The sequence below is a fragment of the Colobus angolensis genome, unplaced genomic scaffold (assembly GCF_000951035.1).
Source record: "Colobus angolensis palliatus isolate OR3802 unplaced genomic scaffold, Cang.pa_1.0 Scaffold203, whole genome shotgun sequence".
Taxonomy (NCBI): Eukaryota; Metazoa; Chordata; class Mammalia; order Primates; family Cercopithecidae; genus Colobus; species Colobus angolensis.
Window position 1 is genome coordinate 5,070,487 of NW_012115189.1, and position 27,502 is coordinate 5,097,988.

Below are 27,502 nucleotides of genomic sequence, written 5' to 3' on the forward strand. Positions count from 1 at the left end.
TGTCTTTGGATGATTTCTCCAAATGTTTAGAGACTTTCTTATTTAAAGGCTTAGCGATAGCACTTTCTCAGCTGTTTTATTGATGGTGAAGAGCTCAATTCTACCAAGGTGACTTATAAAAGCACCCTAATGCCTTTGGCTTTCACTCTCTATTCCTGAGAAGCTAATTTTGCCAAATGAGTTGGGGAGGTGAGTCTGTATGAAACTTATTCCAGGTTTGCTCTGCTGCAAATTATGTTCCTTCTTGTTATGAACGTCTGAAGATAAAAATACTATTCCATTGCCATCTGTTAAGTATATTCTGTACAACTCAAGAATATATTAGAACAATACCTTACGTATTGAATTTATCTTCCAGAGATGAGGTGGCCTCATCAGTCCCCGGTGTCACAGCACAGCCAGGACGCCCAAGAGTAATGAAGCCACCCTTATCTTGTGCACATGAATTCAATTTCCTTTCTATTGTAATGTCATCTTTGATTCACTTACTTCTTATTTTTATTTTTAAAGGTTGCCTACAGCTCCAAGCCTCTTTCTCTGTCACCACTAATATGAAACATTTCTCAGAATTATCCAGTTCTGGGTCTATTTGCCCTACCAGGCTGTGTGAATACCTCAAACACCTAAGTAGAGTCCATAGATTAAAAATAGTTTCATTCTATGAATGTCAGGCTACTAGGATGATGTCTGAAATTCAACTGGTAAATTTATCATCACAGAAATTGTCTATTTGATTTAGTTTTAAATTTATCTTCCATATACTCAGGAAACACATATGATCCTACTATATGTGGGCAGCATCCTGTACACTGAACCTTAATGAGAGATAGGTCACAACACAGCCCGAATTTGAACCCAATTAGAGTAGCAGAAGATTCCCTGAGAATAAATCTCCTGTCTTTGCTGGTTTCCTCTTTAGAGAAACAAGACAATATTTCCACATTATATTTACCTAATGGATGAGTTTCAGTCTATTAGATGAGATATAAAATAAATTAAATTCTGTGGCAGGTGAACACCCTGAGGGTACTGTGGTTTGTAACACTATGTTAATATTCTCCAAGACCACTGCATGAGCTTAGCAGAGCTATCTTCAAAATTAGCTTTACAGGCCACCTGCAGACTTCTCTTTTGCTTTCCTAATCAAAACTGCAATCCTAGGTAATTTAGCAAAATATTAAGTAAATAATTGCTTCAGAATATTTTAGTTTAGGGACATAAATCTTATTCTTTTTACATGCCTGCTGATGCTAAGAAGCAGGGAGGTTCCAACCTTGCAATTTCAGTTTTGAGTGAGCTCTATTACTTTTCATTCTGAAAAATTAAATTCCTTTTGCAGACAGTTGTAACACAATCCTTAGCTAAATTATAGTGGGAAGAGGATCTGACTTCAGGGGTCTGTACAGTACATACTCAGGATCAAGATGAAAAGGAGTGAAACAAGCTCTAGGGTTTTGGAGTGTATCCATGTGTACTTATGAATGTGAGCTCCTTTTTTTTGGAAATGGTTTTTGTTATGTGCTTCCAAATCGATGCCTTCTGAAACGGAGCACCAACTGGGATAATAAGGATCTTGTGGTGGGTGAGCCTTATAACTGCAGTTGTGGATGGAGGGGCTTCCTAATTAGACCCTGGCAACTTAAATCTGGCAGTCTCTGTAACAAAAAGTGGTTGTGATAATAATGACAGCAACAGGGTATACTGTGTGTGAATTGAAAAGCATTTGTATTTTGAAATAAGCAATCTGCTTTTGGATGTAACAGTTCCGTAATGTCAAGGTTTGGTTTAGATTCTGCTTTGGTTCTGTTGGTGGCTTCCTTTATCCTTCTTTTACCTTCTTCCCTATTTTCTATAGGATCATGGGGTTTTCTTCATTCCCTCCTACTTGCCCTCACTGCCCCTTCCTTGTTGGAAAGTTGTTTATTGCCTTTTAAATTCCTTAATGGCACTTTAACTTTTAACACCTTTTTGACTTAGTAATGTCACGTGTTAGTCCATGTTCTGCTCTCTTCCCAAATGGCATAAAGACCTTCAGACTCAGTGGCTCTCATCCCTTCTCTAATAGCTTGCATGTAGTTGTCATCTGATATTTTAGTTTCATATAGTTTTTAAAAACTCAAAATTAGTCATTATTATCTTATCAAGTCAATTCTCTTATCTTATTTATTTTAAATTTCTTTTTCTTTCATTTTTTATTTTACTTTAAGTTCTGGGATACAAGGGCGGAACGTGCATTGATATACGTGTGCCATGGTGGTTTGTTGCATCTATCAACCTGTCACCTAGGTTTTAAGCCCCACATGCCCCACTCTTTCATTCTAAGTCTAATTCACTCAGTGGGGCTGACCTGTATCTCTTAAAACATGTTTCCATAGAGATCTGTTAATGGTAATTACACTCCATTTTGTAATCTGAAAGCATCTATTTTATCCTCACTCTTCAAGGATAGTTTGGCTGGGCATATAATAGGAAATTGACAGTTATTTTCTTTCAGCACTTTGTATTAGTTTCTTTCTTTTTTGATTTTTATCACTGTTAATTAGAAAGTCCTCAATGAGATACTGTTACTTTCTGGATTCTCTGTTTTAAATAAACTCTCTTTGTCTATTTTGTACTTCAGTTTCACCACCGTGTGTCTAGGTAGAATTCATTTTTGTTTATCCTGTTTAGGACTCCTGAAAGTGTAGACCAGAAAAAAAAGTTGGCTACAGCCTTAGACAAAAGTTTTCGTGCTGCCTTTCCCAGATTTCCATCATTCATAGGTTACCTTCACAATGTTTGCCTTTTCTGCTGACCACTTGTACCATTATTTATTATATATATATATTTAAACTGACTTAAAAAAACGTAAATTAGTTTAAATCAGTATAGAAGAAAAAGCCTATGAAATCATGGGCTTGATATGTCAATTATAATTTTTCTAATGAAAATATAGCTATTATTTTATTTAAATAAATATATGTCCACTACAAAGGAAGAGTCCACCTGTGTCTCACCTAAAATACCTTATACCCCAGCATTTCAATCCTGTGAATGAGACTGCCATTCTAATGTGTCATCATTTGAGTTCTTTCTCACACTTATGAGGGGATTTTATTCTTTGTCTGAAATGGTTTCTGGAAGCTTCTGCCTTTGGTTAGGGAATTATCTGATTCTGGGTAGCTTGCCCCAACATGAAAAAAGAGGATGGTGGTCTATGCATTTGGTCACACTGGCCAAAGGAAGTGGCTGGAAGTGGTGAAAGCTGAGGCTGAGAATTGGGAGTGGCTTCATTCTAGAGGTTTTTTTGTTCACTTCCGCACAAAAAATATTTTATCCAAGATGGACACATAAATTTGTGTTTAAACACCCATGTTATGGTCAGTGCTTTTTCATCAAGGAAACTGATTAATAAAGCAAAACTTTTCTTAAGTTTGCACTTCTTAAGTTCACAAAAGGCAACAACACATGATACCAACTTACCACTGCTCAAGTGAGACAAGGGTGGAAGAAATTTATGGGCAGATTTAAAATGCTTTGTTTGATCTGAATATTCACATAATATGCTAATTGAGGAAAAGATAATTCCTTGGTCAAATTCCCACTCCAACTGGGATATTATCACTGTTTGAAACACTGAAGAGACTATGATATGCTAATAGCTTTAAATTGGTTCACATTCAAATTTCTAGGTGTTTGGGGAAGCTAAACATGCTTTACAGTAATTGGCCTCTTCTGTAAATGTGGCCTTAGGTACCACTTCTTGTGTTGAACAGCCACTTTTACATCCAGGAGTGATGGGTTCCAGGCCTAGTTATCTCAGTCTTCCTTAAGCAGACATGGCTATATGCCATCTCACTGGGGGACCTTCCCTAGTGAGCAACCTGGCTGCTTAGCTGGTTTTAATTTGGTCTTTTGTGGAAAGTTTTATTTAAAAATAATTATTTAAAAAACCCATTAATGCTCAAGAAAGTGAAACTTGGGCCAGGATAAAAATAATGCAAAAATGTCAGCAGACCATGCATACTTAGAAACTCCAGAGAAGGAATAGATTCAACCATGTCTGACCCTGCCATAATGAGCTGTGTTTGGTTTTGGGTAGAAAATACACTTGCATATCGATTAAAGAATAGCAAACAAGCTGGGTGCGGTGGTTGAAGCCTGTAATCCCAGCACTTTGGGAGGCCGAGGCGGGAGGATCACTTGGGGCCAGGAGTTCCAGACTGCCTGGCCAATGTGACAAAACCCTGTCGCTACTAAAGATACAAAAATTAGCTGGGTGTGGTGGTGCATGCCTGTAATCCCAGCTACTCAAGAGGATGAGGCTCGGGAATGTTTTGAACCCAGGAGGTGGAGGTTGTAGTGAGTCGAGACAGCACCCCTGCACTCCAACCTGGGCGAAAGAGCAAGACGCTGTCTCAAAAAATAATTTAAATAAACAAAACAGCAAACAGATTCAGAATAGGTTCTATCTCATTTTTTAGAAAACCCATGAACCCAGTGGTAATTTAAGGGGATACAAATTAATACAAAAGAAAGATTGTTCGAGAAACAGCAGTGCCTGCTGCCAAACAAGGAACACAGGAAAAAAATAAAAATAAGTCAAAAATTAAGGAGAAATAGTAATGCCCAAAAGTCAGAACTTCCATGTCTTATGTTAAAAATGAGAGAAGACAGTTAAGAATCCCTTGCCTTCCAACCTCCTGGGGGCTTCTCCCCTACCTGGGGATATAGAGCTGAAGAACTGTAAGCGTTTGCCTCTACTTGAGAAGATAATGGAGCCATAGGAGCTTGCATTTTGAGATGGTGTTAAGAGATAGGACAGACAAAATGGAATAGACAGGCCCCAGAGTTCTTATGGAGCAGCCCTGTAATATCCTCAGTGTCAGCAGACTCAGCCCCTAGACATCTGCTGGCAGATTGTGTGCTGCTGTTGACTAGTAAGTAGATTTTGCTTAGGGTGTTGAACTAACCCTCTGTTGCAAAGTTGGGTAAGTAACTCTTGAGGGAGGGGTGTATATTTGCTGGGATTGCCATAGCAAGGGACTGCAAATGGATAACAGAAATTTTATTTCCTTACAGTTCTGGAGGTTACCAGTCCAAGATCAAGATTTTGACAGTGTTGGTTTTATTCTGAGGCTTCTCTTCTTGGCTTATAAATGACTATCTTTTCCATTTGTCTTCACATGAACTTCCCTCTGTGTATGTATGTGTCTTCACCTCCTCTTCTTATGAGGACACCAGTTATACTGGATTAGTGCCTATCCTGAAAACACCATTTTACCATAATTACCTTTTACAATGCCCTGTCTCCAAGTACAGTCACATTCTAAGGTACTTGGCATTTAAATTTCAACTTATGAATTTTGAGGGGAAAACAGCCCATAACAGGGTGATTTAGATAAATATCCCTGAATGTCTTAGCAGAAGTAGATGGTACACTTTAAGAATCTTTGACTGTCTATAAATATTATTTAAGCCAAATCCAGTTTATGTGATTTTTCTAAAATTAATAATTGAATAGTAAGATATTAGAATTACTTAGAAGAAGAATATTGTAGGGTTTTGAAATACTCACATTCTCAGCATCCTCAAAATAGAATTCAGGAATCTTAATTGAATATCAAGGGCTGGTGAGTATTCAACAATGAGAGTCTTAGTTGATAATAGTAAAACAATTCTCAACAACAACAACAACAAAACACCTCCAACAGTGTGGGATCTTTGTGATCTAAAATAAAATTCATCATCTTCCTGTGTCTACAAAATAAAAAGTTGTGTTGAAATATTAATGGTATAAGCCAGTGCTGAGGAACTTGAGCATTTCTTATTGTACAAATATAACTGCCAGAAGAAATATTTCCTCACAATCCTTTCAATCCCTAAACCACGTATCTGATGCATTGAAAAAGGGTTCTCTTTCTTAGTTGGCCAACTATAGATGATAAATAAATGATAATTACAGTCACAGACTGAAATCCAAAAATTTAAGAAGCTTTGAAAGATAAATTTCAAATGAGAGATTGAAAATGATGTCAATATCCACATCCTGTTGTTTTTATTTTTTAACATGCTGTCTTTCCTTGATTTCTTTGAGGGCAAAGTCTGGGGCCAGAACTCACAGTAGGGTTGGCTGTGTTTGCCTCTGACATGCCCTCTGGGGCACTTTAATCCATCTCTATGTACTCTTGAGCTTCTTTATGCAAAGTTCTCTGTTAGAGGCTTGTTTCACGCCTGGGGACACAAACAGAAGCTAAAGGGGGAAAAAGTATATTGTTAATTAGGCTATACTTCCGCAAAGTCTAAAAGAGAAAAGAACACTATTTCCTAAAGGCCAATGTTCACATGCTTTCTGAGGACTAGAGAGTTTGAGTTAGTAGAGAATGAGGATCACTAAGGTTGAGATATTGCTCTCATTTTATCTTTTATAAGAAAATGGAAAGTAAAACCAAACCAAACCAAAATATATAGTTAATATTGGAGGCACGATTTCATTATTTTCAAGATAATGCAATATTCTAGACCAAGTTTAATCTCAACAAAATTGCTAACATTGAAAACTATAAAAGTAAGGTATTTGTTGGAATCCTTTGAATACATATATATAGTTTTAAATTTCATAATAAAGTATTAGGATGCCCCTCCTCCCAACTACACATTGACTTTATTTTGTTTGTTTCTTATTAAACTGATTTTACAAATAGAAATATTTTAAAATGTCTCCTAAGTAATAATAATTATAGTTTGTTATGGCAACCCATGACAATGCTAGACATCAAATAAAAATCTGCCTTTAAAATGATATGTGTATATCTCCCAAATACCTCATTTCTTGTTTTTATGAGTGTCATGGAGAAATACATCTGTGGTGAAGGTATTCACAAATCTAATAGCAATGCTATTGTTTCTGATTTTTATAGACTGCTTCTCTTGTGATCTTAAAATGCATTACAAATGTAGACTCATCTGTTTGCACAATACTAGCAGTTCCTTACGTTCTTGCTTTACAAATAGAAGAGAGAGAAGCAAGAAGCTTAGGCATGATTTTAAACAAATGTCCCTGACATTTGGAAAGACTATCAAGGAGAGGGGATGCTTTTCTGACCCCCGGGTTACTACTGTAGCACCCATACCAGGCTTTTTCCCGTGGAAGAAAATGAAATAGCTCACACAACATGTTTACAGTACAATATGTAAGGTACAATGGCAAAACACAGTTATGTCAATACCATTTATGAAGAACAAATTAAAAAAAAACCTCCTTCATAAAATCAATAGCAAGCCAGAGAAAATCAAGATGAATGGGCAAAGGAGAGTAGGTAACCCAGATAGCAAATGAGTGGAATCTGAGTGCATACCTGCTTGAGTGAGCAAAGGTAAACAATTACTGGCTGAATGTGTGTTTTCACTGAGTAAGTTGGGTCAACAGAGTCAGATAAGAGGAAGAGAGGATAAATTGTTGAGGCATAAAATAAAAATGTTTATCTGAGTGTTTATCACCCCTTGATGTAACATGGAATTCATAGATGGAGCCCAGTGCACGGCAGGCTCGGCTCTGGGTTTATACGTCGCCCTGGAATCATTCAGCAAACCATAAAACGTGCTTTCTCACTTTTCTGCTTGGATGATTTCAGAGCTGCTCTCCAGAGACCAATTTCTCTAATGGCGAGATCTAATTCAATTGTGTGCTCACTCAGTTCAGAGGGAAGGCCGTGGAAGGAACGGTGCCACAGACAGTGCATCTGGGACTGGAGGGATGGAGATTCTGTTCTGGGAGTGAGGAGAGTGAATGTGTTGCTTCTCACTGAATACATTGGTTGTGCACCTTGCCTCATCTTTCTTACTCTTCTAATTCAGGTGAAATCCCAGTGTACAAGGATTACATACATCTTGCCCAATTTAAAAATGATAGTAATAGTTTATTTTTCCTGAATTCCCCTTTTAATCTCTGTTATTTAGCACTTCAGGGAATGGGCTATGTTAGTTCACTAAGTTTTTTCAACTTGCTATAGTTACCATACACTTGATTGAATGATATGTACTCCTTTAAAATTTGCCATTAAGACCCCCAGATATCACATTCTGTTCATTTTGTCATTAGAAAGGCCTACACTATAAACTCCTATGGGCCAGGGCTAAGCTAATGCTGCTCATTTTGCATTGCTCATATTTAGTGTTGTGCTCATGGTATTTTGGCAACTCATGAATACTTCCTGGTGATAATGCATTTACGCTACTGCCACAATTTTCTACAAAGAATTGACTTGGCAAAGGGTCTATGCTTTGAGTGACTTGTGTGTAGTAATGATAGATGTGCTACTCATTCAAATGTCCTCTTCTAACCATCTCTCCAGGAAATAATGATATCCCTTGTGTGCTAGACATGAAGGCAAGGTGAACAGACTACCTTGTACATTAGGCCGTATTCATCAATGAAGCCTTCCAGCTTTCATACTTATACTTTGTAGGCTTATATTTAAAAGGCCAGTGTTCCAGGGGCTTTTCACTTTTTCCTAAGTATCTGGTTTCCAATGAGAACAATAGAACCACAGAATTCTGGAAACTAAAGGGAGCTTAGAGACTCTTTAACACTCTGACTTTAGAGATGGTAGAAATAAGGCTTAGGGAGGTTGAAGTCACAAAGTTAGTTAATGGCAAGGCCAGGGCTTAAACTCAACTCTGTCTCTTTCATTTAATTATAATATGGACTTTCTCTATGGCAGGCACTTGTAATTGTTGTGGATGCAGAAGTGAATGAGACAGATATAGATCCTGGGAAATGAAATTTACTAGGCTTTACCTCCTTTCCTCTAGACGTATGGGCTGGATCAGCAGGATGTTGACTTTTTTTTTCTTCAACTTTTATTTTAAGTTCTGGGGTACATGTACAGGATGTGCAGGTTTGTTACATAGATAAACGTGTGTCACGGTGGTTTGCTTCACAGATCATCCCATTACCTAGGTATTAAACCCAGCATCCATTAGCCATTCTTCCTGATGCTCTCCCTCCTCCACCTCAACCTCCTACAGGCCCCAGTGTGTGTTGTTCCCTGCCATGTGTCCATGTGTTCTCATAATTCAGCTTTCACTTATAAGTGAGAACATGCAGTGTTTGGTTTTCTGTTACTGCATAGTTTGCTGAGGATGATGGCTTCCAGCTTCATACATGTCCCCACAAAGGACATGATCTCAGTCCTTTTATGGCTGCATTTCATGGGGCTTATGAACCACATTTTCTTTATTCAGTCTATCATTGATGGGCACTTAGGTTGATTCCATGTCTTTGCTATTGTGAATAGTGCTGCAATGAACACATGCATGCATGTATCTTCATAATGGAATGACTTATATTCTTTGGGGTATATACCCAGTAATGGGATTGCTGGGTCAAATGGTATTTCTACCTCTAGGTCTTTGAGGAATTGCACACTATCTTCCATAGTGGTTGAACTAACTTACACTCCCACCAGTGGTGTAAAAGCATTCCCTTTTCTCCACAATCTCTCTGTAATCAATATTACAATCATTTTTAGTAATAATGATTCTGACTGGCATGAGATGATATCTCATCGTGGTTTTGATTTGCATTTCTCTAATGATCAGTGATGTTGAGCTTTTTTATGTATATTTGCTGGCTGCATGTATGTCTTCTTTTGAGAAAGGTCTGTTCACGTCCTTTGCCCACTTTTTAATGGGTTGTTTGATTTTTTTCTTGTAAATTTGTTTAAGTTCCTTGTAGACTCTTGATATTAGACCTTTGTCAGATGGATAGATTGCAAAACCTTTCTCCCATTCTGTAGGTTGTCTGCTCACTCTAATGATAGTTTCTTTTGCTGTGCAGAAGCTCTTTAGTTTAATTAGATACCATTTGTCATTTTTTGCTTTCATTGCAATTTGGTGTTCTCATTATGAAATCTGTGCCTGTGCCTATGTCCTGAATGGTATTGTCTAGATTTTCTTCTAGGGTTTTTATAGTTTTGGGTTTTACATTTAAGCCTTTAATCCATCTGGAGTTAATTTTCATATATGGTATAAGGAAGTAGCCCAGTTTCAATTTTCTGCATATGGCTGGCTAGTTCTCCCAACACCATTTATCAAATAGGGAATCTTTTCCCCATTGCTTGTTTTTGTCAGATTTCTCAAAGATCAGATGATTGTAGGTGTGTGGTCTTATTTCTGAGTTCTGTATTCTGTTCCATTCATCTATGTGTCTGTTCTTGTACCAGTACTCTGCTGTTTTGATTACTGTAGCCTTGCAGTACAGTTTGAAGTCAGGTAGTGTGATGCCGCTAGCTTTGTTCTTTTTACTTAGGATTGCCTTGGTTATTTGGGCCTGTTTTTGGTTCCATATAAATTTTAGAATAGTTTTCTCTAATTGTGTGAAGAATATCAATGGTACTTTAATGGGAATAGGATTCAATCTTTAAATTACTTTGGGCAGTACAGCTGTTTTCATGATATTGATTCCTCCTATCCATGAGCATGGAACGTTTTTCCATTTGTTTGTACCCTCTCTGATTTCTTTGAGCAGTGATTTATAGTTCTCCTTGAAGAGGTCCTTTACTTTCCTTGTTAGCTGTATTTCTAGGTATTTTATTCTTTTTGTGAATGGGAGTTCATTCATGATTTGGCTCTCTGCTTGCTTTTTGTTGGTGTATAGGAATGCTTGTGATTTTTGCACATTGATTTTGTATCCTGAGACTTTGCTGAAGTTGCTTATCAGCTTAAGAAGCTTTTGGGCTGAGATAATTCGGTTTTTTCAATATAAGATCATGTCATCTGCAAACAAAGATAATTTGACTTCCTTGCTTCCTATTTGAGTATTCTTTATTTCTTTCTCTTGCCTGACTGCCCTGGCCAGAACTTTCAATACTATGTTGAATAGGAGTAGTGAGAGAGGGCATCCTTGTCTTGTGCCAGTTTTCAAGGGGAATGCTTCCAGCTTCTGCTCATTCGGTATGATATTGGCTGTAGGTCTGCCATACATGGCTCTTATTATTTTGACGTATGTCCCGTCAATGCCTGGTTTATTGAGAATTTTTAACATGAAGGGATGCTGAATTTTATTGAAGGTCTTTTCTGTATCTATTGAGATAATCATGTGGTTTTTTCTTTAGTTCTGTTTATGTGATGAATCACATTTTTTGATTTGCGTATGTTGAACCAACCTTGCACATGTTGACTTCTTGATAAAGTACATCTGTGATTTAAAGCAACGTTTCAAAAATGTAAATTTATAGGTAACTGTTTTCAATCCTAGTCTGTTCGTACAGTTTGAATATTATAGTTTTCAAGGAAAGTTATCTTAAACTAGCTTCACTGACTACCCTTCTTCCTAGCCTCCTAGTTTGTTTGAAGTTGTTTTGCATTAGAAGTTACTGTTGTAGTAGCTTCCTTTGTGCTGGTGGTTTCTTCTGTTTCCACTCTACTCTGGTGCTAGTAGTCCAAAAAGGAACCCCCAAGAAGGAAGCTACCAGAGATCGTGAACGAGAAGGCAGACCTTCTCCAGCACTCCCCAGACTGCTCATTTTAATGGTTCTTCCCATGAAGATTTCTCCCCAGAGCCAATTTCTCAAGAGAGTCCTCAGGAGTAATTTGTTCATCTTCTATTTATGTCTTCTTTTCTTTCTGTCTTAGCAGATGCCAGAGCAAAGACCTATGTCCTATGGTTGCTAGTGTGAAGTCATGTAATTGCCTCTTTTCTTAGCAAGGATTAATTTTTTATTTTCTTAATCTTATCCTTTTATCTTTAATGAGAACTTATTTTTACATGAAGCTTTGTAGTTTACACAGTACTTTTTATATGGTGCCTCACTGAGCCTCAAAACAAATATGTAAGGTACGCAGAATTTTCCTTATCATCTCCATTTTACAGCCTAAAACCAGAGGCTCAGAAAATTTGGAAATCAATAAAATCATACTAGTGGTGCCCACTGGAAGACTGAAGGGCAGCGTTCTGAGAAGTCACCTTGACTGTTTCCATTAAGCCATGCTGCCATCATACTGGACTTTAAAACCATTTTTCTTAATTGTTCACAAGTGATATGGAAGTATTCCTTAGCACCAGCTTTTTTTGTGAGACCTTAGAATGTGTCTTAAAAACACACTTGAATAGAAAACAACAAAATTTAAATAGCTATATAAAACTGTGTCCCCTTATGAATACATGAATTTATATAGAATTTGTTAAACAATTGGTATGACTGATGACATTTAACCCTGTACAAGGAGTCTTCTCTTGGAATGGCAGAGTTGCCCTTTGGGTCCCAACACACAGGTTAAGATTGAAGACTCTGGAACCCTACTGGCTTCAAATTTTGATTCTTCTGCTTCTTATCTGTGTAACCATAGGCAAGTTACCTCTGGGTGCCTCTGTTTCATAATCTATAAAATGGGTGTAATAATAGTCCCTAGCTTGTAGGCTTGCTGTTAGGATTGAAAAGCATTACACACACACTCTCACCCCTGTCACAGTATAGAACAGTAGAACAGTGCCTGACACTTAGGGAACCCAACTGAAGTGTTGTCATTCCTACGACAGTGTGTCAGGAAAGTGACCTGAACCTGGAGTGATGTGAGAGTGACTTCAAGGGTCTGCAGGAGAACAGAATTCCAGTTTCCCCTCTGAGCTTGCTTCAGGGAGGCAGATATTTTTTCTTTTTTTACAAGCTTGAGTAGTTTATTACTCTGACAAAATTATATTTTAATAACTAACATAATAAATGTAGCAATGTAAAAAATTATAAAAACTAGATATATGTAGTCATATACATATAGCTATTTTGCAATACAAAGTTATGAAATAGTAATTCTCTGTGTTAAGTACCTTACACACACTTTGAACAAATGATGTTTTATCAATATTTTAAGTTTTTAAATACTATTTTTTAACTTTTATGGATACATAATAATTATACACATTTATGGGGTATACATAATGTTTTAATACAAGCATACAGTGTAATGATAAAATCTGGGTGATTGGGATACCTATCACCTCAAGCATGTATCATTTCTTTGTATTGGGAGCATTCCAAATATACTCTTCTAGTTATTCTGAATTATATAATAAATTATTGTTAGCTATAGTCATCCTATTGTGCTCCTGAAAACTAGATTTTATTTCTTCTAACTGTATTTTTGTACCCATTAACTAACCCCTTGTTATTCCCCACCCCCAATATCTTTCCAAGCTTATGGTAATCACCATTCTGTTCACTACCTCCACAAGATCAATTTTTTAGCTCCCCTATATAAGTGAGGACATGTGACATTTGTCTTTCTGTGCCTAGCTTATTTTGTGTAACGTGACCTCCAGTTTCAGCCAGATTGTTGCAAATAACAGGATTTCATTTTTTTATGGCTGAATAATATTCCACTGTGTATATATATACCACGTTTAAAAAATCTACTTTAAATGTGGTGGCTTCCTTATCGTGGCTCCTGACAATAGTGCTACAATAAATATGGGTGTGCAGATACTGCTTCACTGTGCTAATTTCCTTTCTTTTGGATATACACCCAGCAGTGGGATTACTAGACCATATGGCAGTTCTGTTTTCAGTTTTCTGAGGAACATCCATATCGTTTTTCCTAGTGGCTGTACCAATTCACATTCCCACTGACAGTGTATAAGTGTTCCAGGGAATGGGGTGACAGATTTAGCCTTCTAGGTGGAGGCTTGGAGTGAATGACACTGGGCCCCTGGGCCCCTCGGCTTAGCTGAGCTTTTTTTACCAGGCAAATGAACAGAATAGAGACTTTTTTTTTAAGGCTATGTGAAAGCTCCTAATCACGGGAACTGGGCCACACAGTGTCCAACTTGGTCTCCAAAACCCTAGGAATGCATGCTGCCGGGAAGGAATGAAGACATCACAGAGAGAGCAGTGTTTTCCCAGGAGCATTGTCATTGAGAGTTACGTCATTTCAGCTGCCAGAGGAGGAGTCTTGGGAAATCGCTAACTTTGCATTCTGGGTCTGATAGTCTGGAACAGTGAATTGAGCCAAAATGGCCTGGACTGGTGCTGGGGTGAGCCTTGTTGGGGAAAAGGCTAAAGCTACCTAAGAGTTTGTCTTTTCAAATCAGGGTTGCCCAATGAACCAGGGTCAAGCTGAGGCTGACTCTGGTGGGAAGTTTCCCTGCTTGTCTTCTCTTTTAAATGCAGGATCTTTAAAGGCAAGGACTGGACATGTGCACAGTTATTCCCTAATACTTACCCAGGGTCTGTCATAATTTATAGTTGATTGATAAACAATTGGTGAATGAGTTGGAAAAGCAAGGAAGAAGGGGAGATGAAGTAAGTGACTTAGGCAGAAACTAAACCGTAATTAGGCCTGAAGCCTTATACTTAGTCAACTGAGGTGCACAAGATCAGCACTTTCTAAATTATGGAATGCTAGATAGACTTCTGGTGATGCTTGGATGCAATGGAGCATAAGGAAATAAAAATGGATTCCAATTTCTGTAGGAAAAAACTTATAAAGACACTTTTCAGGAACTGAGAGAGTCAATGAACATAGTTTTAAAAATGTATACCAGTGTTGCTTATAAACTGGTATCAACAGGGGTTATTTTCTAGAAAGGGAAACTGAAGCCAAAAAATAAAACAAAATAAAATAAAATACAATAAAATGAAATAAAATAAATGGCCCAAGGCCCTGCAGTAGTATAAGGCAGTATAAAGGGCAGGAATCAACCTGTTTTTATTGTGTGGTTTGTCTTTCTGTTTAAAAATTATAAAATCCAAACAGCACATGAAGCTCAATTTAATTCTAGCAAAGAGACCTAAAATGGTTTAGTTCATGACTGTTGCAATCTCTTTAGGATGAGGAGGGAGATTTGGAGCTTCAAGTGGAGCAGGGAAGCAGAACAGATGTGAGAAGCCATCTTCTAAATGACTGTGGATTTCAAAATCAGTATTGGAAGCTTCAGCCTGTGGCCTAATCCTTTCAAAAAGAAAGTAGTTATGGTCTCACTTAGCAGTGAATCCTCAAGCAGGCAGCCCGAGGTGGAGTGTGTTTGAAACAAGGCATGACTTTAATTCAAGCAGAATTAGTCTGTGACTTTGAAAAACCAGCCTCATGCTGTCGTCCCAGGACAATTGGTCTTTCTGTTTCCTCTTTCCGATTCCTTAGTCCAGGCCATTTCAGTTATCTCCATCTGCAGCCTGCAAATGGTTTCTGAAGAGCCTGGATAGCGACACAGTCTAGGTTTATAAAGAGCTATGTCGTTGCATTGTATTGGCACATGAATTCTAATCATTTCACTCAGGTTGGGCCAGCCTGTTGGAGGGGTTGGACATCTGTGCTGGAGTTTCAAGCACCTGCATTGTCTGAAGCTGCTAACATAATAAACCTTTGCTCTCAATGGAAAAATTTTAAAGTCAACTTTCATACTGATTTTAAAATATCAAAAGTAATATGAAAACTATAAAGGTAATATTGGAATTCTGATTTAATGCTAAGAAAAATGTTTGAGTAAAGGTGCCATGAATCTCAGGCTCTTGGGGATGACAGCAGTGGAGGATAGGAGGCAAAAAGCCTGTATTTTAGCTTTCAGAAAAGATCAGTGAAGAGAAATTTCTTTTTCTTTTCTTCCTTTTTTTAAGGCCAGGATATATTTTGTCAATTTAGTACTCACACTGTATAAGTAAGTATTTTATTTGTGGGCACCCTGGACTTCTCTCTCTCACTCGCTTGTATCTGTTCATTTCTTTTTTTTTTCCCTTTTCTGGTTGTCTCTGAGCATCTTAAAGCCACTCATTTTTTTTCCCTCTAACTTCACTCTCGAGGATAGTGCCTGGCACCAGGCAGATTCTCAATAAATATGTGTTGAATTAAAAAAATGAATTCATAGTATGTGGAATGATCAAAAGATAATAACAAGATAATGATTTAATTCATGCTTTTGTCATTGGTTAAGAGTTCTAGGTTGCATTTTGACTAATATTTAGCATTGTGTGTACCACAGTATTCACAGTAGAAATGATAGACTCTGGAGGCAAATTGTCTGAGTTTGACTCTAAGCTCTACATTTACTGTGTGTGCTCCCTCAGTCAAATTACTTAACCTCTCTGTGTTTCAGTACTTTCCTTTGTAAAATGAAGAAATTATAGAATATACCTTATAGAGTTGTTATGAGAACAAAGTTATTTAATACATGTGGCACTTACAGCAATTCATGATACATAGTAAGTGTTGTGTGTTAGTCATTGTTTTATTACTCATGCCCTGGGAGTGATCCTTTGAGAGCAAGGTGAATAAAAAGATTCTACCTTATTACTAAAAACTTAAATGACATTTCCAGTCTCTTAGTATTCTTTTAATAAGTGTTCAGAGTAACATATGGTTTACTCTCAGTCCTTTTTTGGCGTTTATTTTTAGTAGCTGAGAAAGCTGATATTTTAAATGATTATAGCTCTTGGTGTTCACTGACTTGGCCAAGACTAGCTTTCTAAGTAAATGCAATATGAGGACCCCTTGGTGAGAGAGGGGCTGTAAAATCACTCTTCTAACAAAAAAAGTCTGATATGAAGTGAAGGGGATCAGGACTCTCATTGTAAATCTATAATACAAAAATATATTCTACCAAATAGTCTTTATCTTCAAAGTTTGATTCTCAGTAGGGAATACTTCTGACTTAATGTAACTCAAGATAGGCCAATGGAAAATCTGATGAATTGAAGAGTGAATGTCCAAACCAATTGAAAAAATGCACCTCTCTAGATCATTACATTTCTAGGATGTGAAGTTATGTAAAAGCAGCATGGTGGCCTGCTGCGGGATACTTGATAAAATTTCATGATGTGTTTAAATCTCTGCAATCTGAGAGGACCCACTACTATATTTAACCCTCAAATTGGATCTTAAGTTGCATTATCCTTTTGCCGGTTTCCCTTCCTGTTTGATTTACTTATTTGTGTGTGAAGCTTCTTGAAATCTTAACCATCTGGAATTATATTAACTGACACTAGTAACCAAGTTTAACAACAGTAAACAGGGAATAGCTCATTATAGGGCAGGAATAAAGAAATAGAAAGTGCTGGTAGTTAAATAGGAGTTTATGTATCTACTGAAAAACGTTCTGTTTTTCAAGCTACCTTTTATGGCATATTAAGTGTGCCTTCTTGTGTTGAAAATCTTGGTATCTCTTTCACATTAAATTTTTCAAGATCATTTAGTTATTTATCCTTCAAATACAATGAGTAAAACTATCCCAAAAGGAGGAAAATGGCAAATTGCTGAAATTACAACTGTTTTTACTTTTCTCAAATGGAAGTAGCTTTAAAATCCATGGGGGAAAAATCCAATTTGAAGGAAAGCAGTATTAGAAAGCATGCAATTATGTATAGCGAACATTTCCTCAATGATGGAAAATTCAAAATACATGAAGAAAAGCCTCCGTGACCATTTTCTCAATAAGGTGAGTTGATATTGTACACTGCTATTGGGGACTCCTGTCATCAAGGAAGCAAAGTAGAAATGGATTTATTTTCCCATTCTGGACCAGGGTAAGGGCATAGTATCATTGCTGGAGATGGGACGATGTGCTGAAAACCACATAGGGATTAAAAATACGCAATTTGAATTTCCATTCTGACTCTGCTCCTGAGAATAATATTAATGATGATAATAGCAACGATTAATAATATTTAATTTAATAATACAATTATTGCACACACTAAGTGAGATAATTTTCTCAAGTTATCAAGTTCTGGTGTGTGATGTGAGTCAAGCCACTTAACTAAGTTTTACTCTTAAGGTAAAATAGGGAATAAACTTTACTTCTTTTCTCCCTCATGGATAGAGACCCTTAAAGATTTTATACTGAATATAGAATATAGAATATATTTGCATTAATATAGAAGAATAATTTTGTGAGTTCTTAATGGGCATTTAGTGTCCTTTTCTACATCCCACATGCTGGGGTGACTTTTCATACGAAAGTTGCATTTGGGCAGGTATAAAACTATTAAACAAGGAGAATATGAAAATGACTCCTGGTTCTTTACTTTGCAAATGGAAAAATGGATGAAGTATTGTTAAACATACTTAAACCTACCCAGGATGAGTATATCAAACTCTGGAAATATGGGACAGAATTCCTACAGGCTTGATGCAGGCAACCAAGGTGAAGCATTCGTTTACTCACATCTGACCTCTCTAAGAATACATTTTATATGATTTATGGGGATGAAACACTTAAAGACATTAGATGAGGAAAAATAAATCAGGCACAAACCCTTGAAACACTGGATGGAGAGTTGAGAGGTAATTAAGTATACTTTTCTCTCTCCATTTTTTGAATCACTATTCAGGTTTTATGGAATTAATTTTCCAGGACTTGGCTATAGGGTTTATAGGCTCCCCTTCTCCATTCTTGTATTATGCAGCCTGATATCTGTGAGCTTTAGATATTACGTATTTTTGCAAATGTCTTACCCACAACTAGATCATGTGCTCGATAGCTTGGTAATGTCAGGCACAGTATCTTTGACAAGGTATATTCAAAAACCATGTATAATTCTTTTTAGACTCTTTTTTAGACATTATCATGAAATGTTAAAACATAGAAAAGCTCTAAATGCTAATATAATGAATAGCTATGTATCCACCACCGAGTTTATGAAAGAAATAGTACCAGTAACTTGAAACTCCCTGTGTCCTTCGCCTCTCATTCCCTTCCCACACCCACCAGAGGGAATTTAGTAATTGTCATTTCCTTTACATTTTACTCTTTTAGTAAATACAGTAACATAGAGAATAAATAGAATATAATGATGAATGCAATTTTTCATGTTTTACTATTTTATGCATATGGAATAATCTATTCCATTGAAACTTACCATTTTTTTTGCTTGGCATTATGTTTGTGAAATTCTTCCATGAGAATATGTATGGCTCTAGTTGGTACATTTTTACTGCTGTGTATTCATTGTGTGAATATACTGAAAGTAATTTACCCACTCTTCTCTTGATGGACATCTAGATTTTTTGCTTGCTTTTGACTTTGCCAATACAGTTACTGTGAGTGTTGTTGAACATGGCTTTTTGTGTACGTGTGCAAGAATTTCTCTACAATACATGGCTAGGAGAGGAATTATGTACTCCTTGGATATGCAATTCAGCTTTACTAGATATTGCTGAAATACTTTCAAAGCAGTGAATACTAATTTACATTCCCAATAACAGCAAATCAATATTCCTGTTGTTCCAATACTTTCCAACATTTGTGACTTTCGGACTTCAATGTTTTTTAATCTGATGAGTAAGAAATGGTATCTTCTATGACTTTAATCTTCATACCCCTTTTTACTAATGGGACTGACCATCTACTCATATGTTTATTGGCCATTTGGTTTCATATTCTCTGAATTTATGTTCATATGTTTTGCCCATTACTAACAGGTTTAATTATTGTTTTTTCTATCACTTAAAAAATTACTGTAGTAAAATATATGAAATATAAAATTTGCCATTTTAACCATTTGTAGTTGTACAACTCAGTGGCATTAAGTATATTCACAGTGTTGTGCACTCATTCCCACTATCTACTTCAGAACTTCTTCATCACCCCAAACAGAAACTCTACATCCATTAAGCAATAACTCTTCTCTCCTTACCTCTCCCCACAGCCTCTAGTCATTTCTAATCTGCTTTCTGTCTCCATGAACTTGCCTATTATATATATATATATATATATAGTCATATAAATAAGATATATATATATAGTCATATAAATAAGACCATACAATATTTTTCCTTTAACATTTGGCTTATTTCACTTAGCATAATGTTTTCAAGTTCATTCATGTTGTAGTATGCATCAGAACTTCATTTCTTTTTTATGACTGAATAGTATTCCATTGCATATATATATCACATTTTGTTGGTCCTTTTATTGCCATATTTAGGTTGTGTCCACATTTTGGCTGTTCTGAAAAATGCTGCAATTAACAGTAACACACAAGTGTCTGAGTTCCTGTTTTCAAAACTTTTGAATGTATATTTAGGAGTGGAATTGCTGGGTCATATGGTAATTCCATGTTTAACTTTTGGAGAAGCTGCCAAAGTACTTTCCACAGGGCTTGTACAATTTTGTATTTCCACTGTAAACCTACAAGGTTACTATTTCTCCATAACCTTACCAAACTTATTATTTTCTTTATTAAAAAAATTGTAGCCATCCTAGAAGATAGGAAGTGATATTTCATTGTGATTTTGATGTGCATTCCCCTGACAACTAATGATATTGAGTGTCTTTTCATGTGCTATTTGTGTATCTTCTTTGAAGAAATGTCTATTCAACTCATTTGTCCATTTTTTTTTAAACATAGATTGTCTTTTTGTTGTTGAGTCTTAGAAGTTCTTTATATATTTGTATGTTAACCCCTCATCAGATATATGATTTGCAAAAATTTTCTACTGTAGGTTGTCTTTATTTTTTTGAAAATTTTCTTTGATGCACTGCCTAGTGGAGCTGTTCACCATCTTCCAGACCCTAGAATGGTAGATCCACAGCTTGCACTGTGCACCTGGAAAATCCACAGGCACTCAATGCCAGAGTGTGAAAGCAGCTGGGAGGGGGCCTGTACCCTCCAAAACCATAGGGATGGAGCTGTCCAAGGTCATGGAAGCCCACCTCTTGCATCATTGTGACCTGGATGTGAGACATGGAGTAAAAGGAGATCATTTTGGAACTTTAAGGTTTAATGACTGCCCTGTTGGATTTTAGACTTGCATGGGGCCTGTAGTCCCTTTATTTTGGCCAATTTCTCCAATTTGGAATGGGCATATTTACCCAATGCCTGTACTCCTATTATATCTAGGAAGTAACTAACTTGCTTTTGACTTTACAGGCTTATAGGTGGAAGGGACTTGCCTTGTCTCAGATGAGAGACTTGGACTTTTGAGTTAATGATGGAATGAGTTAAGACTTTGGGGGACTGTTGGAAGGGCATGATTGTGTTTTGAAATGTGAGAACATGGGATTTGGGAGGGGTCGGGATGGGATGATATGGTTTGGCTGTATCTGCACCCAAATCTCATCTTGAACTGTAGTTCCCATAATCCCCACGTTTCATGAGAGGGACCTTGTCAGGGGTAACTGAATCACGGGGGCAGTTACCCTCATTTTGTTCTCATGATAGTGAGTGAGCTCTCATGAAATCTGATGGTTTTATAAGGGGCTTCCCCCTTTGCACAGTTCTCATTCTTCTTCTCCCTGCCACCCTGTGAAGAAGGACAGGTTTGTTTCCCTTTCTGCCATGATTGCAAGTTTCCTGAGGCTTCCCCAGCCATGCTGAACTGTGAGTTCATTAAACCTCTTTTCCTTATAAATTAACTACTCTTGGGTATATTCTTATAGCAGTGTGAGAATGGACTAATACAGGTGTTACTCGATATTTTGCCTTTGAAATGTTTCAAAGTTTTACTTTCTATTTTAGATCTTTAATACAGTTCCCCTCTTGATATATCTGGCAACATTAGGAACATCTCTTGATGTCCTTGTTGAACTTCAGGTGTCACTGCAAGTACCCTACCAGCAACATTTTACTTCCATCTCCTGCTTCTATCTGGTTCTTTCAGGTTGTCCTTACTGACTTCTGCTTTTTCTAGAAGGAGATTCATGGATTGCCTTTCTATATCTCCTTCAGTCTCAGTCCTGTTAGTATCTGACAGCACTGTGATAAAACTTCTTGCTTGTGCCCATTAAAAATATAGCCTTTTCCACCTTGTGTTTTCTATACAACTTTATTAGGAATCTGGAAGATAGAAAATTAGGCAACTGTATTGGTGCCATCCCAAAGACTCTGAAGAGCCTTGTCTAATTGCCTTGACCAATTGTGGTATTGCTTGGAAGGGGAGACCAGGCACCACTGTGGTCCTTCCTGATCTCGACATTTCAGAAATAGAATAGCCCTTATTAGCAGCATGGCATATACAACTTGTTTTATAAGATGAACTTTTTTCCCTTCTAGTCAGATGTCAGCTGGATTCTTGTATTTTCATAAATTACACAGTTTATTTGACAAAGGCTAATCAATACTATTTCAGAATCCTAATTTCTATCTATACCTGCATCTTGTATTGAAAGATGAAAATAACTTATAGCACTGAACATTTTAAGCAGGGAAAGAAATGATCACTACTCATTTTCCCTGTGGCTAGCAGAGAATCACGTGAACAGAGGAATGGGAAAGAACATTGATTTTGGAGTTTGAAACATCTAGCTTTTTGAAAATGGTATAAGAAAACATCAGTTGCAATGACTGCAGCTGAAAGAATCATGACTGCCTGTCATTTTCTTTAATAAGCTTCAAAACATCCATGATTGAGAAGTCATGGGAAAAGTTAAAGGGATTCATCTGAGACTTTGGAGATCTGGATTATCACTCTGACTCTCCTTAGTAGGTGAGTATGTTCTCTATGTATTATCTCTGGGTCATTCTCTACATTGTTTGCATTGCTGTTACTTCAAGATTTTATTTTATTTTATTTTATTTAAATCTTGATACAGGGTCTCACTATGTTACCCAGGCTAGAGTGCAGTGGCACGATCTTGGCTCACAGCAACCTCTGCCTCCCGGGTTCAAGTGATTCTTGTGCCTCAGCCATCCAAATAGCTGGTATTACAGATGCCTGGCTAATTTCTGCATTTTTAGTAGAGACAGAGTTTCATCATGTTGGCCAGGCTGGTCTTGAACTTGTAACCTCAGAGTGATCTGCCTGCCTTAGCCTCCCAAAGTGCTGCAGTTACAGGTGTGAGCTACAGTACTTGGCCATAGCAAGGTTTTTGAGAAGGTCACATAAGGCAATGCATGAGAAAGCGTCTCACGAACCATAGAGCACAGGCCATAAGATGGGTATTGTAATGTCCAGTGATGAGATGGGAGTAACTACTCCTGGTTGAGTTAGAAGTCACCTGAAAGTCACATCTAATTGAAGTATTATTTTTAAATTATCAAACTTTCTTCGTAGTATTTTTCAGGACTCTACATATCTAGCCATAGGTTAAAAAAAAAATCCCTAAAACACATAGCTGATGTTTTAGATGAAAGGCAAAATGGGCAGTTTACTCTATGGACACACGAGGAGAAAATGGAGTGTAGGGACCCCGCAGCAGTCCTGGGAGTGAGGGCAAGCACAGAACCTTGCAAGAAGGAAAATGGAGGAGGACCTGTCTGGGTATGGTATCATGCCACTGTGTTTCCCAACCTTTCTGTGTTCCAGCCAGTCTTTTAGAGGAGGTCGTGCCCTGTGTAACTTATTACGGATTTGAGATTACAAAAATATGATCATTCTTGGCAAAGTATCCCAGATGCTGTGAGAGCAACTGCAGAATAAGCTACTCTGTAGAATGATTTGATTCAAAATATGTCCAATTTCCACCCAGTCAAAGGCTCCTGAAATGTTTGTAGCATCTGTGGACTCTGAGCTACTCCAGTCCAGGGTTTCAGATGCTGGCAGGCATTTCCCTCTATTAAATCAGTCTTAAAGGTTTGCCATATGCACTTCAATCAAACCTTTCCCCCACACACGCTCCCATAAAATTGCTGCTCTACAGCAAATCTTTTCAACCACACTCATGTAAATGTGGCTTTTTCTATGAATAGAAGAGAAAGACCATATTTAAAATCTGGTTCAATAGCAACTTTATATACCCCACTGAGCTTTATGCCATGCCATGGGATACTGCTGCTTAATTCTTAGGAGGCTGTCAGTTGATATCTGGTCAGGCTTTTCTTGCCATATATATAGTGAGATCCCATTATGCCATAGGGTTGGGGCTCAGGGATAAAATTCATTTTATAGATTTCTTGCTCTAAGTTTCATTTCTCCAAACCTTATAGCTTTCAAAGTGTTGGTTTTTTTTTTTTTTTTTTAACACCCAGGTAATGTTTGCAGAGCAGACTTTATTGTTTGTATTTTATAGATACAAAAACTAAGGCTTAGTTATGTCTTGGAGACATTAAATATAGTTCACTCTACTACATTCAGTAAGACTTTTTTACTATGTTATTTTATGTAACTTATTTTCTAGTTCTGTAATGTATTGTAGCTTAATCTTTGAACCATGTCTGGCCAAAATCATAGGAGTCAGACCTGTATCCTTTTTAACTATTTGAAATTATGGTGATATATCATCTATATCTATATGTATATCCATATATCTACATATAAGCAAATATATATACATATATTTGGAAGTATAATAAACTGATATATTTCTCATTCCCTTTCAATCATAATGTCCTACAAAAGGCAAGGCAAACACCTCTTAGAACAAATCAATCCACAGGGTAGAGAAGGGGGATGTGACCTTCAGGATTTCTTCACCAAGTAGGAAGCAGAAGAGAAAGTCCTGTGCTACTGGGAGGGGAAAGAGAATATCTCAGTTCCTTAGGGTAGCTTGGAGAGGCAGCTGACCTGTCGGAAAAGCAGTATGTTGAGCTTGATGCTGATAGTGGCAGGATGTGATTTGGCCACGGTTAGAGATGCATTGAGGCAGATGGACCTGACATTGCTCTGTCTCCAAAGCCAGTGGATGGGATGCAGGGTATCCCAAAGTTCCCATAGGGCCTCTTGGAGAAATATCCAGCTGTAGAATGGGCCAGCAAGTCTGGGTCAGGATCCGGAGGTACACTCAACTAGAACAGGCAAGCTTGACTACAGACTTCAGCAGCAGCTCCAGCACATTGCTGCCACACGTGGTCACAGCCCAGGACTTCGGGGCCCAAAGCTGAGAGGACCCTCTGCTGACTAAGCCCCACCTCCCAGCCCCATCACACTGAGGACTGGTAAGCTACTTTTCATATCCGCATGACATCATCTCTTCAAAAACATACAGGTGACATAAAGAAAACTTGAGACAAGGATTTTTCCAAATGAGACTTTAAAAAGTTCTTTTAAACCAGTGTGGACAGAGAAACCTTTAATTCATTAGTTTAAAATTCCTTCTTTAATCGCCTCCATCACCACCTTCCCTATTCCCCCAATTCCTAGGGAGATGGGGGTGCTCATGAGTTTAGTTCAGCTTTAGGGATACAAAGAAAGTTACTGTTTTTGGTATAACTGAATTTCAGGAGATGAATTGTGTGAATTTTTCACCTTGTTATAACAGGAGAGAAAAATATTTCATAGGTAGTGGAGCCGAAGGCTATATTAAAGGTTAGCATATATGACAACCTTGGAAACGATAGGAAACCATAGGTATTTTTCCTTTCTTGTATTTTCTTTCGCTGTTGCTTCCCTAAAGATCTATTATATTATGGTTGTCCGCAAAAGTGCCTTCCTCCAGGAGGGCTGTCCTGGAGCCCACAAAGTGTGCCTCCAAGGGTTCCTTGGCTTCTCGATTTAATTACCATAAGACCTTTTGCAGCTGCCCCATGGTGTTTCCAGGCTTTCCAGAAGCTGTGCTGTAAATCTTCCACCTACTGACACCTTTTGTATATCTCTCAGCCAGAATAATTGGGAAGAAAATTATGTTCATGTTATTTCAGTGGGAGAAAGTGCTAATAATTCAGGGATCTGTGCAGTGGGACATAGAAATCCATTACTTTTAGGGTTAGCTCTATATTCCATTGACCTTGGGTAACTCCCTGGGCTACTGTGAAATGGATGGGCTAGGTGATTTTAAATGTCCTCATTTATGATTTGTTTGATTTGCTTATTCATTTAACACACATGTATTAAATGCCTACTATGTGCAATACTAGGTGCTAGGATGTGTTTAGTCAGACAGGCATAGCCATTGACTTCATGGTGCTTTGATATGGGTAGAAAAATTCAGAAACTCTGCAATAGATTATAAAATGACATTCCCACATAAAACCATGAGACAAACCCTTATTCCTTTGTAATAGAATTAGCTTTTCACAGCAATACTTCAAACTTTCCTCCACATTCTGAACCATCTCTTTCACAAGCTCAGGATTTGGTGCTCAGAAAAGGCATTGGAGACTGCATAGAGGTCTCAGCACAGATACAGCTGGCAGAAGGACTCTCTTATGTTTAGGGAAAAGTAATGAAAGTGATCAAGAGATTATACACTAAGTATAGCACTATGGGATTTACATGCATTATCTCAGTTTTGGGAGGTTCCATCTCATTACTCTTGGTCCTAAACTCCTAGGTAAACTGTAGATGGTTTCCATCAGAGCTTTCTGTCTTCTTTACCGTGCCATCGGTTCCAGTTTAGTAAAATGCAGCACAAGAGGCCACCACATGGACTAAATGAAAGAGAAAGGGTAAGGGGAAGAGAGTTTCTCGGTGAAGAAAGGGTATATATGAGGGAGAAGCAGATGAGAAGAGTAATACCAGTGAGCTCACCTCTTAATTTCATAAGAAAAGGCCATTTTATAGCCACCTCTATTATTTTGAAGTAATGAAACATTTTCCAAAGTGAGAAATCATGTCATCTGTTGTGCTTCAGTAGGCTTAATCTAAAGAGAAGCAAAGTATTTCATATGTTTTTATGAGGAACTTTAAAAAAAAAAAAACAATGACTAACCATCTGGTATATTTTTAAATCTGCTCTGGAATGTATATTTTACATATTTTCTGGATTGTCGTATTTTACTGCCAAGCATGCTTGCAAATACCCCTATTTCAGAGCCGCATGTTCAGATGATTGCTGGAAGAGGCCAATAAATAAATAAATAAATAAAAAGAAACCAACAAAACCCCCACACCCCATGACAGTATTCTGCCTATCCTTTATTCAGAATACTTAGCCAAGTAGAATCTCAAACTGGGGCACATATACCTAAAATATTCGTGAATAACTCGTGTGTGGGGAAGCCTCCCTCAATGAACCTCAAATAGTTCCTTTTCTGAGAGCATACTCTTTATCTTCTGTGCAGGGGTCAACATTTATACACCATTATTTAGATAGGATAAAAATATAAGAAAAACTTTATTTTCTTTATCTGATGCTCCTTTTCAAGCTCCTGAACATGGTTGAAAAAACTTACATTTATAAAGACATCTTGGCTTTATACTTTGGGTAAATATTCAGTTGATTTAAAATTCAAACTCTATCACTGTTGTTTCTCCCCTTTCAAAGGGTCTACGTCCTTTCGAAAGAGGGCACCAGGTAAAAGAGAAGGTGGACCTTATGCCCATGGGGTGGAAGGTTTGCCCTGCTTGGTGCCTTCTGTGAGGTCCCTGAATAGCCCTTTTGACTTCCCTAGTCACTGATATCTGCTGAGTGTGGCTTGTCCTGCCTGGCGTGTTTGTGTGCTGTGTGGTAGCTGCTGCTGCTACTTGAAATTTTTCCACCACCTGCAATCAGGACTGGCAACATAATTTGTGAGACCTAGTGCAAAATGCAAATGTGAGACCCTTTGTTCAAAAATTAAGAATTTCCAGATGGCTACAGTAGAGCATTAAATCAAGCACAGGGCTCTTCTGAGCACAGGGTTCTTTTACAATTCTCTGCTATACTCACTCTCCAGAGTAGCTCCACTATAACCAGCCTGGCAAGGAGACCACTCTAAGTCCTTAGGAGATCAGGGAGGGC